This window comes from Callithrix jacchus, chromosome 2, assembly GCF_049354715.1.
Source record: "Callithrix jacchus isolate 240 chromosome 2, calJac240_pri, whole genome shotgun sequence".
Taxonomy (NCBI): domain Eukaryota; kingdom Metazoa; phylum Chordata; class Mammalia; order Primates; family Cebidae; genus Callithrix; species Callithrix jacchus.
Window position 1 is genome coordinate 20,699,143 of NC_133503.1, and position 12,073 is coordinate 20,711,215.

General features: G+C 44.5%; 1 pseudogene; it reads right to left on the reverse strand.

Annotated features, from left to right (window-relative positions):
* LOC100385765 (GPI-anchor transamidase component GPAA1 pseudogene) overlaps nucleotides 1-12,073 on the reverse strand; it is a 53,607-nt pseudogene that overhangs the window by 2,433 nt on the left and 39,101 nt on the right.

Here is a 12,073-nt window from a genome sequence, read left to right on the forward strand (position 1 = left end):
TTTAAATGTTTCATTTATTTAAAATTCTAGTTTTTTTCCATGCTGTTAAAAACTGCTTTATTGAAGTGTACTTGTCATAAAATAAGCATTGTACACTTAATGTGTTCAATTTGTTGAGTTCTGGGGCTGAGTGTGGTGGTTTACACCTGTAATCCTGGTACTTTGGGAGGCCAAGGTGGGCGGATGGCTTGAGCTCAGGAATTCGAGACCAGCCTGGGATACATGGCAAAGCCCCATCTCTTCCAAAAATGCAAGAAATGAGCCATATGTGGAGGCACACACCTGTAGTCCCAGCTACTTGAAGGGCTGAGATTGGAGGATGGCTTGACTCTAGGAGGTCAAGGCTGCAGTGAGCTGAGCTCACACCACTGCATTCCAGCCTGGGTGACAAAGTGAAATCCTGTCTCAAAAAAAAAAAGATGAGTTCTGGCATTTTTAAACCTGTAAAACTATCACCAAAATCAATGTAATAAAAATGTTAATAGCTTCCAGAAGTTTCTTTATGCCCCTTTAGAATTCCTTCCTCTCTCCCCTTACTAAATTCTTCAGGAGCCACTGATTTGTTTTCTTTCACCATAGACTGTTTTATATTTTCTAGAATTTTACATAAATGGGATCATCTTTTTTTGTCTGGTTTCTTTTATCCAATGTAATTATTTTGGAGTTTATCCATATTGTTGTATGTTTCAATAGTTTATTACTTTTTATTGCTGAGTAATATTCCATTGTACGGATCTCCAATTTGCTCATCCATTTCCCTCTTTGTGGAGATTTGGGTTGTTTCCAGTGTTTCATGATCACAAATAGAGCTGTTGTGAACATTCGCATACAAGTCTTTTTTTTTTTTTGAGACAGAGTTTAGCTCTGTCACCCTGGCTGGAATGCAATGGCTTAATCTCAGCTCATTGCTACCTCTGCCCCTCCCAGGTTCAAGCAATTCTCCTGCCTTAGCCTCCCAACTAGCCGGGATTATAGGCGCCTGCCACCACGCCTGGCTACTTGTACATATTTATAGCAGACATGGGTTTTGCCATGCTGGCCAGGCTGGTCTTGAACTCCCAGCCTCTGGTGATCCCCCTGCCTCGGCCTCCCAAAGTGCTGGGATTACAGGTGTGAGCCACCGCTCTTGGCCTTCTCTTGGGTATATGCTTAGGAGAGGAATGTGTGAATTGTATGGTAGGTATATATTTGACTTTAAAGAAACTTCCAGAGTATTTTTAAAGGGGGCCTGACATTTTGCACTTTAACCAGCAATGCGTTTGAAAGTGTCTGTTGAAGGCCGGGCCTGGCGGCTCATGCCTATAATCCCAGCACTTTGGGAGGCCAAGACACGTGGATCACTTGACGTCAGGAGTTCAGGATCAGTCTGGCCAACATGGTGAAACCCCGTCTCTACAAAATTACAAAAACAATTAGCCAGGAATGGTGGCATGTGTCTGTAATCCCAGCTGATTAGGAGGCTGAGGGAGGAGAATCGCTTGAACCTGGGAGGTGGGGGTTACAGTGAGCCAAGATCACACCACTACACTCCAGCCTGGGTGACGCAGCAAGACTCCGGTATGGTCAGTCTTTTTAATTGTAGCCATTCTAAGGATTGTGTAATGATATCTCATTGTGGTTAAATTTGTACTTCCTTAATTATTATTATTATTTTTAAATTTTGTTTACGTTCCAGGATACATGTGAGGATGTACAGGTTTGTTACATAGGTAAACGGGTGCCACGGTGGTTTGCTGCACTTATTGACCCATACCTAGGTGTTAAGCCCCACATGCATTAGCTATTTTTCCTGACGCTCTCCCTCCCCCCACCCCCCTCTACAGGCCCCAGTGTGTGTTGTTTCCTTCCCTGTGCCCATATATTCTCATTGTTCAGCTCCCACTTCTAAGTGAGAGCATGCGATGTTTGGTTTTCCGTTCTCGTATTAATTTGCTGAGGATAGTTGCTGCATAGTATTCCATGGTGTATACGTACCACATTTTCTTTTTCCAGTCTATCATTGATGAGCATTTGGGTTGATTCCATGTTCCTTATTTATTAATATTGAGGAGGCGGGCATGTCTGTAATTCCAGCAATTTGGGAAGCTGAGGTGGGTGGATCACATGAGGTCAGGGATTCTAGACCACCATGGCCAACATGGTGAAACCCTGTCTCTACTAAAAAAATACAAAAAATTAGCTGGGGTGGTGGCGTGTGCCTGTAGTCTCAGCTACTTGGGAGGCTGAGGTCTGAGAATCACTTGAACCTGAGAGGTAGAGGTTGCAGTGAGATGAGATCATGCTACTGCACTCCAGTCAGGGTGGCAGAGTAAGATTCTGTCTAAAAAAAAAAATGATGAGCCTCTTTTTTTGTGCTTGTCATCTATATATCTTTTTTGGTAAAAAATCTGTTCAAATATTTTGCTTGCTTTATAATTGTTTTCATTTTTAAAATTTTTATATTTTTAGTCAAATTCTAAAAGAGCTATAACACTGTTTTCTTATTATTGAGTTGTAAGTGTCCTTTATATATTCTAATTAAAAATGCTTTGTCAGATACCTATTTGCATTTTCTCCCAGACTGGGGCTTGCCTTTTCATTTTCTTTTTTTTTTTTTTGAGACGCAGTTTCGCTCTTGTTACCCAGGCTGGAGTGCAATGGCGCGATCTCCGCTCACCGCAACCTCCGCCTCCTGGGTTCAGGCAATTCTCCTGCCTCAGCCTCCTGTGTAGCTGGGATCACAGGCATGCGCCACCGTGCCCAGCTAATTTTTTGTATTTTTAGTAGAGACGGGGTTTCACCATGTTGACCAGGATGGTCTCGATCTCTTGACCTTGTGATCCACCCACCTTGACCTCCCAAAGTGCTGGGATTACAGGCTTGAGCCACCGCGCCCGGCCTACCTTTTCATTTTCTTAACAGTGTTTTTTTGTAGAGCAATATGTTTTAAATTTTGATGAACCCAAATTTATTGAATTTATGAGTCTTATTCATTTATTTATTATCATTCCTTTTAGACGCATTCTCCCTTTAAGTAAGGCCCTCTAGATCTTATTTTTAAAAATGGGGCTAGGCGTTGGAAGGCCAAGGCAGGTGGATCACCTGAGGTCAGGAGTTTGAGACCAGCCTGGGCAACACGGTGAGACCCCATCTCTAACACAATACAAAGAAAATTAGCTGGGTGTGGCCACATGTACTTGTAATCCTAGCTACTTAGAGGGCTGAGACAGGAGAATAACTTGAACCTGGGAGGCCATGGTTGTGCCATTGAACTCCAGCCTAAGTGACAGAGCAAGACTCTGTCTCATAGAAAAAAAAAAGTTGGTCAGGCACAGTTGCTAATGCCTGTAATCCCAGCACTTTGGGAGGCCAAGGGGTGCGATCACCTGAGGTCGGGAGTTCGAGACCAGCCTGACCAACATGGAGAAACCCCATCTTATTAAAAATAAAAGTTAGCTGGGTGTGATGGAGCATGCCTGTAATCCCAGATACTCAGGAGGCTGAGACAGGAGAATTGCTTGAACACAGGAGGCAGAGGTTGTGGTGAGCGGAAATCGCACCACTGCACTCCAGCCTGGGTAACAAGGGCAAAACTGTCTCAGAAAAAATAAAGAAGTTTACCTCTTTCAAAGTATATTAGTCATAGTTCTCCAGAGAAAGAGAACCGATAGAATATGCACATATAGATCTACATAGATATTTGAAAAGAGATTTATTAAGAGAATTAGATCATGTAATTATGGAGGCCAAGAAGGCCCTCGATAGGCCATCTGTAAGTCAGAGACCCTGGGAAACTAGTCATGTGGCTCAAGCCAAGTTTGAAGCCTCAAAACCAGGAAAGTTGTTGGTGTCACTCTCAGTTTGAGACCAAAGGCCTGAGAATCTGTTGTGGGGGTAGAGGGCTGGTACTATAGTTTCCATAGTCCAAAGGCCAGAGAACCTGGAGTTCTGATGTCCAAGGGCAGGAGAGGAAGTATCCCAGCTATAGGGTAGAGATAGTCGAGTTTCCCTTTCTTCTGCCTTTTTGTTCTATCGGAGCCCCAGCTGATTGGATGGTGCTCACCACGCTGAGGTCAAATATCTCCCACTCAGTTGGCAAACTCCTGTGCCAGTGTCCTCTGGGAACACCTTTGTGGACTCATCCAGAAATAATGCTTTACCAACTTTCTAGGTATTCCTTAATCCAGTCCATCCGATACCTAAAATTGACAATCATACAGTCTCCTATGCTTTATGAGATGGAATCTCGCTCTGTCTCCCAGGTTGGAGTGTGGCGGTATAATCTTGTCTCATTGCAACCTCTGCCTCTGAGTTCAAACAATTCTCCTGTGTGAGCCTCCTGAGTAGCTGGGATTATAGGCGCATGCCACCACTCCCGGCTAATTTTTGTATTTTTAATAGAGATGGGGTTTCACCTTGTTGGCCAGTCTGGTCTAGAACTTCTGACCTCAGGTGATCCCCCTGCCTCAGCCTCATAAAGTGCTGGGATTACAGGTGTGAGCCACCCTGCTCAGTCCAAAAATGCATTTTGATTTGGTTTTTACACAATTGAATAGTACACATTTATAAGTAAATGTATGTGCTGGGCACGGTGGCTCACACCTGTAATCCCAGCACTTTGGGAAGCCGAGGCAGATGGATCACATGAGGTCAAGAGTTTGAGACCAGCCTGGCCAACATGGCGAAAGCCGGTCTCTACTAAATGTACAAAAATTAGCAGGGTGTGGTGGCACATGTCTGTAATTCCAGCTACTCAGGAGGCTGAGGCCAGAGAATTGCTTAAATCCAGGAGGCGGGGGTTACAGTGGGCAAAGATTGTGCCACTGCACTCTCGGCTGGGTGACAGAGTAAGACTCCATCTCAAAAAAATAAAAAAATAAAAAAGTATGACTCTGACGAGGGATGAAGTGAAATCAGGAACTGCTCAACGGAGCATAGTTAACTGGCCGTGAGGGATTAAACCCATAGCCTTGACTTCGGCACTACAGTATTGACAACGGCTGCTTCTTAGCTTGATTTAAGTAAAATTTGTTTGGTAAAAATTAAATGCACAGTTTTGCATAATACAGAAAGAAAATGTTGATCTCTGTTGATCGTGATTAGTGAAACACATCCAAAATTGACCACTTGAGAGGGCAAATATGTGAGATAATCCCATTATCCCCTTGCAGGGAGATCCCTGCTTACTATGGCAGAAATCCTTAATGGATCACAGCACTGTGTCTCAAAGAATGTGTATATGGGTACTGGTTTTATTTCTTTATCAGGTACTGTTTTTTGATGAGTGGTGGCCGTGGGTGAACTCAGTCTGCCTTTCTTGCAGTAGAGAGGATTCCTCCTCCTGCGATTATGGGGTTGAGATAACCTGCAAAATACTTTCCATGCTAAACTCTCAAACTTTGCATTCTGTTTACCTGAGTCTACTAGGCCACGGCTTTTCCATTTGTTTTTGCTACTTAAAATCTATGGACAACTCTGTTTTTAGAGTCGCACTCCATTACCCTGGAGTTCAGAGGTGCGATCTTGGCTCACTGTATGCCCCATCTCTTGGGTTCAAGCGATGATCCTACCTCAGCTTCCTGAGTAGCTGGGACTACAGGAGCGTGCCACTAGGCTCCTCTAAGTTTTGTATTTTTAGTAGTGGTGGGATTTCATCATGTTGGCCAGGCTGGTCTCGAACTCCTGACTGACTGCAAGTGATCTGTCGGCCTTGGCCTCCCAAAGTGTTGGGATTACAGGAGTGGGCTGGTGCACCCGGCCAACCACTTTTGAATTTGTGCAAGAAAAAAGTGTTTTGGTTAAGGAGTTTTCCCTATTGACTCTAGCTCATCTCAGATTGGGGATTAAATCAAAATCAATGCAACAGGGGCTTTAAATAGGGTTTAATAACTAAGTTGTGAGGGTTTTAAATTCAGGTAGAAGCCTCTGATCTCCCCACCTGTGGTGAAGGCTAAGGCCTTAGGCCCTTTGCTGTCATGTAGGTGCAGCAGAGAGTGTATCCATTGTACTGACAGCCCTGATGCTAAAGCCACGTCAACATAACCTATACTGAATTTGCCCTCAACTCAAAGGGGATCCATTCTGAAGTTCCCTGAAAGCCAGTCTTTATAACTACAGGACTGGTTACAACCAAATTAATGTTAATGTTAATGCCTGACTTTTGTCTCTCATTTTCCAGTCCAAATAACCTTATATCATCCATGTCAATTATTTAATATTATATTACTTATTTACTATAATAGACGGGACTGAAATAACCCTTCTCTCTTTGTAAAGTGTATGTAAAATGATGTAACCAAAGTTCAAAGTGGCAGGACCTTGTGTAAGGTCACTTGTCCAAGTTAAGTCTGTCTTACCAGGTAGAGTTAGGAGTTGAGATGAAGTCTCCTAGTTTAATTTAATCAACTCTACTTTTTGTCTAATCTTTCTGTCACCCTTTGAGGTCAGTTCTCCCACCACTAGCTTGCTGTTTCAGCTGTTTCAGACCCACTGGCCTGATCCAATGCATTAAGCATACTTTTCCAGCAGGGGGTGGTGGCTCATGCCTGTAATCCTAGCACTTAGGGAGGCTGAGGCAGGTGGATCACCTGAGGTCAGGAGTTTGAGATCAGCCTGACTAACATGGTGAAACCCTGTCGCTACTAAAAATACAAAAATTAGCCAGGTGTGGTGGCAGGCACCTGTAATCCCAGCTATTTGGGAGGCTGAGGCAGGAGAATTGCTTGAACTGGGAAGGCAGAGTTTGCATTGAGCCGAGATAGTGCCATTGCACTCCAGCCTGGGCAACAGAGTGAGACTCCATCTCAAAAATAAACAAACAAACACACAAACAAAACTTTTCCTTGTGCTGAGCCTTACAGAACTATTTTTTTTTTCTTTTTTTAGGATTGCCATGATATTTGGAAGGGTGAAAGACAGAGATTCGAAGCCTGGTAGGGAACAGTTCTTCTATTATTGATTATAGGGTTCATTGAGCTGAAAATTATGATGTGTCTTTGGTTTCTCCTTTGTAATTGCTCTGAGAGAACAGATGCCATAAATTCTGGGTAGTTAGGGCAGATGGGGTGCATGATGGATTCCATTTAGAGTTGTATAGGTGGCCAGTGCATGTCCTGGTGGAAAAGAGATGCAGATTTGGAGCTTAGAGGAAAGATCAACATTAGAGATACGTATTAATAAGGCATCTATTGTTTTGAATAGTGAAAAAAAGACAAAATAGAAAAAATAAGGCATCTCTATACAGGTGCATGCTTAACAGGGAATAGTAGCTAAGATGTCAAGTGGAAATGTACACAGAGAGAGACCTATAGCTGGACCTCAGGGAGGCTCTCATTCTGGGGATTGAGGGAGAATTGGGAGGAGCCTGTGGAGGAGGTTGAAAAGAAATGCTGGGGAGAAAAACAGCATCACTGCACTGGGACCCTGCCAGTTCCTGCTTGGCCGTCAAAGCTTTGCGCCTTCAGCACATAGGATAGTGACAGGCACATAGTTGGTGCTCAAATAACTTTTATTAAATGACCAAGTGAGTTGAATCCAAGAAAGATTTTCTAGGAGGAACCTTAAGGTCAACAGTCTCCAATGTGGAAGCAAGGCTGGAATGATGAGGGATAATTTCATTGAGAAGGGAAATTTGGATTTGGGGACTAGTAAATCATTACTGAATTCATAACACGCAGATTGCAAACTCCTCACTACACATTTAGGCCACAAGAACTTGTGAAATGCAGACAACAAATCTTAATTCCTTGGATTAGCATATTCAGCGATATAACCAAACTGTGTTAAATACTTGGCCCATCCTTGGCACAGAGTAAAATGCTCATTCATTTATTCATTCAACTAATATTTATTGTTTACTCTGGGTCCAGGTATAGTTGTAATATCTGCAGATAGAACAGCACACCAGACAGAATTTGTGCTTTTGTGAATCTTATATTCAACATCAGGTGGGAAGAGGTAATAACAAACACAAATGTGTGATGGTGACAAATGCCATGCAGAAATGAGAGGGTGGAAATCTGATGGTGACGACATGGCCACTTTAGGTAGCTGCACAAAAGAAGAGCTGATGATGGGCCGGTCGTGGTGGCTCACGCCTGTAATCCCAGCACTTTGGGAGACCGAGGCAGGTGGATCACGAGGTCAAGAGATCGAGACCATCCTGGTCAACATGGTGAAACCCCGTCTCTACTAAAAATACAAAAATTAGCTGGGCATGGTGGTGCGTGCCTGTAATCCCAGCTACTCAGACTCAGGAGGCTGAGGCAGGAGAATTACCTGAACCCAGGAGGTGGAGGTTGTGGTGAGCCGAGATCGCGCCATTGCCCTCCAGCCTGGGTAACAAGCGAAACTCCATCTCAAAAAAAAAAAAAAAAAGAAGAGCTGAGGTTGGCTGTTATTGTTGTAATTATTTTAAGTTATCCCTCTTTTCTCTTCAGTTGCTCACTGGTTTACACATCGTGTCATCACGTCACATCACATTTTCCCACTCAAAACACTTCCATGCCTTCCTGAGCAACTTTGCAAGTTCTTATCTCCACTCAGCCAGCAGAAAAGTATGGCTCCCCGTTTAAAAGCTGGCTCGCAGTTCCAAGTGGTGCTGCAGAAAAGGCATCCTTGCCCGAGGCAAAGGCATTTACACCTTCCAGGGAGATACATGATTAGAGGAGGCAGACACAGTAGAGGGGGTGGGTAGGAGGCTAACTGGAACTTCATCTATTAGAAGAGGAAAGCCCTTTGAAAAGTGAATTAACGATATTTATAGCTGCGTCAGGTAAGTAGTGGCGAGAGCTTGCTAATAATGAGGCCAGGGTTGAATTCCCATATGCACCAGAGAATTTCACGTGGAGAAACTACGCTGTTTGCTCACTAGCACTGAAACTTAAGCTAACACATAATCTCGCTGAACTTCAATTCTCCAGTCTAAAATAGAGACATGCATCCCATCTGCTTGCCTCATAGGATTATTATGAGGAACAAATGAGAATGGATAATACAGTGCTTTTTAAAGTCATACATTTTAAATATGATCTATTATTATTGCTGATTACATGATATTTCAGTGGCCATAAGTACACTCTTCCCCTACTTCTGCAATGTATCAGCGGTCTATCTCTCTTGGTGGAGATTCGACTGCACTGTGAACGATGCTTAAAAATCAGTTGGTAGCCTTTCAATAGGCTTCTTATATTGAACCTGAGTCAGGAAGATTTCTCTTCCCTCCCTCCCTCCCTCCCTCCACCCACTGCCTCCCTCCCTCCCTCCCCACCACCTCCCTCCCTCCCTCCCTCCCTCCCTCCCTTCCTTCCTTCCTTCCTTTCTTTCTTTCTTCTTCTTTCTTTCTTTTTTTCTCTCTCACTTTCTTTCTGTCTTTCTTTCATTTCTTTCCCTCCCTCCCTCCTTCCCTTCCTTCGTTCTTTCCTTCTTTTTTTCTATGAGGCAGGATCTCCTTCTCTCACCTAGGCTGGAGTGCAGTGGCAGGAACACAGCCCACTGAAGCCTCAACTTCCCAGGCTCAAGCCATCCTTCCACCTCAGCTTCCCACATAGCCGAGACCACAGGTGTGTGCCACCACACCTGGCTACTTTATATATTTTTTTATTTAATTAATTTAAGTTAATTTTAATTTTTTTTTTTGAGACAGAGTCTTGCTCTGTCCCCCCGGCTGGAGTGCAGTGGTACCGCCTGGGCTCGGCTCACTGCCACTTCTGCTTCCGGGTTCAAGCAATTCTCCTCTTTCAGCCTCCTGAGTAGCTGGGATTACAGGTGCCTGCCACCACACCTGGCTTTTTTGTTTGTTTGTTTCATTTTGCTTTTGAGATAGAGTCTTGCTCTGTCACCTAGGCTGGAGTGCCACAGTGTGATCTCGGCTCACTGCAACCTCCGCCTCCTGGGTTCAAGCAATTCTCTCTACCTCAGCCTCCCAGGTAGCTGGGATCACAGGTGTGTGCCACCACACCCAGCTAATTTTTGTATTTTTAATAGAGACAGGGTTTTGCCATGTTGGCCACGTTGATCCCGAACTCCTGATCTCCAGAGATCTGCTCACCTCAGCCTCCCGTAGTGCTGGGATTACAGGCGTGAGCTACTGTGTCCAGCTAATTTTTGTATTTTTAGTAGAAACTAGTTTCACCATGTTGGCCAGGCTGGTCTCTAACTCCTGACAGGTGATCCACTCTCCATGTCCTCCCAAACTACTGGGATTACAGGCATGAGCCACCTCGCCTGGCCTTAATTTTGTTTTTGAGATGGAGTCTCACTCTTGTCATTCAGGTTGGAGTGCAATGACCTGATCTTGGCTCACTGCAATCTCCACCTCTCAGGTTCAAGTGATTCTTCTGCCTCAGCCTCCCAAGTAGCTGGGATTACAGGTGCCTGCTACCATACCTGGCTAATTTTTGTATTTTTAGTAGAGATGGGTTTTACCATGTTGGCAAGGCTGGTCTCGAACTCCTGACAGGTGATCTACCCTCCTCAGCCTCCCAAAGTACTGGGATTACAGGTGTGAGCCACCGTGTCTGGCTTATTCCTTTAGAGAATGTGCTTTGCCATGTTGGCCAGGCTGATCTTGAATTCTTGACCTTAAGTGATTTGCCCATCTCAGCCTTTGAAAGTGTTGGGATTGGGCCGGGCGCGGTGGCTCACACCTGTAATCCCAGCACTTTGGGAGGCCAAGGCGGGTGGATCACGAGGTCAGGAGTTGGAGTCTAGCCTTACCAACATGGTGAAACCTCATTTCTACTAAAAATCCAAAAAATTAGCCAGGTGTGGTGGTGGGTGCCTGTAATTGCAGCTACTCAGGAGGCTGCGATAGGAGAATCACTTGAACCTGGGAGGTGGAGGTTGCAGTGAGCAGAGATTGTGCCACTGTACTCCAGCCTGGGTGACAGAGCAAGACTCTGTCTCAAAAAAAAAAAAAGAAAGGAAGGAAGTGTTGAGATTACAGGTGTGAGCCACTGTGCCAGTCTATTCTCCTTTATTTTGAGACAGAGCCTCACTCTTTCACCCAGGCTGGAGTGCAGTGGTGCAGTCTTGACTCACTGCAACCTCCGCCATCCGGGTTTAAGTGATTCTCTTGCCTCAGCCTCTGGAGTAGCTGCAATTATAGGCTCATGAAACCATGCCTATCAATTTTTTTTTTTTTTTTTTTGAGACAGAGTATGGCTCTGTTACTCAGGCTAGAGTGCAGTAGCATTATGTCAGCTCACTACAACCTCTGCTTCCTGAGTTCAAGCGATTGTCCTGCCTCAGCTTCTGGAGTAGCTGGAATTGCAGGCACGTGCCACCATGCCCAGCCAATTTTTATATTTTTAGTAGATACAGGGTTTTACTTGGTTGCTCAGGCTGGTCTCGAACTCCTAACCTCAGGTGATCCACCTTCCTTGGCCTCCCAAAGTGCTGGAATTACAGGCGTGAGCCACCACACCCGGCCTCCTTTTTTTTTTTTTTTTTTTCCTTTTAAGACAGGATCTTGCTCTGTCACCCGGGCTGGAATCCAGTGGCACGATAATCACAGCTCACTTCTGCCTCAACCTTCTGGGCTTTTGATCAACCTGAGGGCAATCCTCCTACCTCAGTCTTCTCAGTAGCTGGGACTAGAGGCATGTGCCACCATGCCTGGTTAATTTTTGTACTTTTTGTAGAGAGAGGGTTTCTCCATGTCACCCAGGCTGCTTTCAGACTCCTGGGCTCGAGTGATCCTCCCACCTCGGCTCCCCAAAGTTCTGGGATTACAGGTGTGAGCCACCAAGGTTGGCCAGAAAGATGATTTTTGTAGAATGAATACAACATGTATTCTCAAGTGCCATGCTTAGGCCTTCTACTGCTAGTTCTGGCTGAATCTTGGCTTTACTTAAGTATGTCATGTTCAACTGCAGGGTTCCTAACACTAACTCCTTGTGTGAATTTCCTGTGTTCCCCCCATGTATAATGAGTCCTAGGCTGAGTTACTTTTGAATTTTTTCTTTTTGTCTGATCTGTTGAGAACTAGAAATTAGGTCATTTGGCATTCCCTATCCATTGATGACAACTATATGGCACAAGTACATTCACTCCCATTCTTTGCTTGTCACGATCACTGCTAATTGATGGTTGC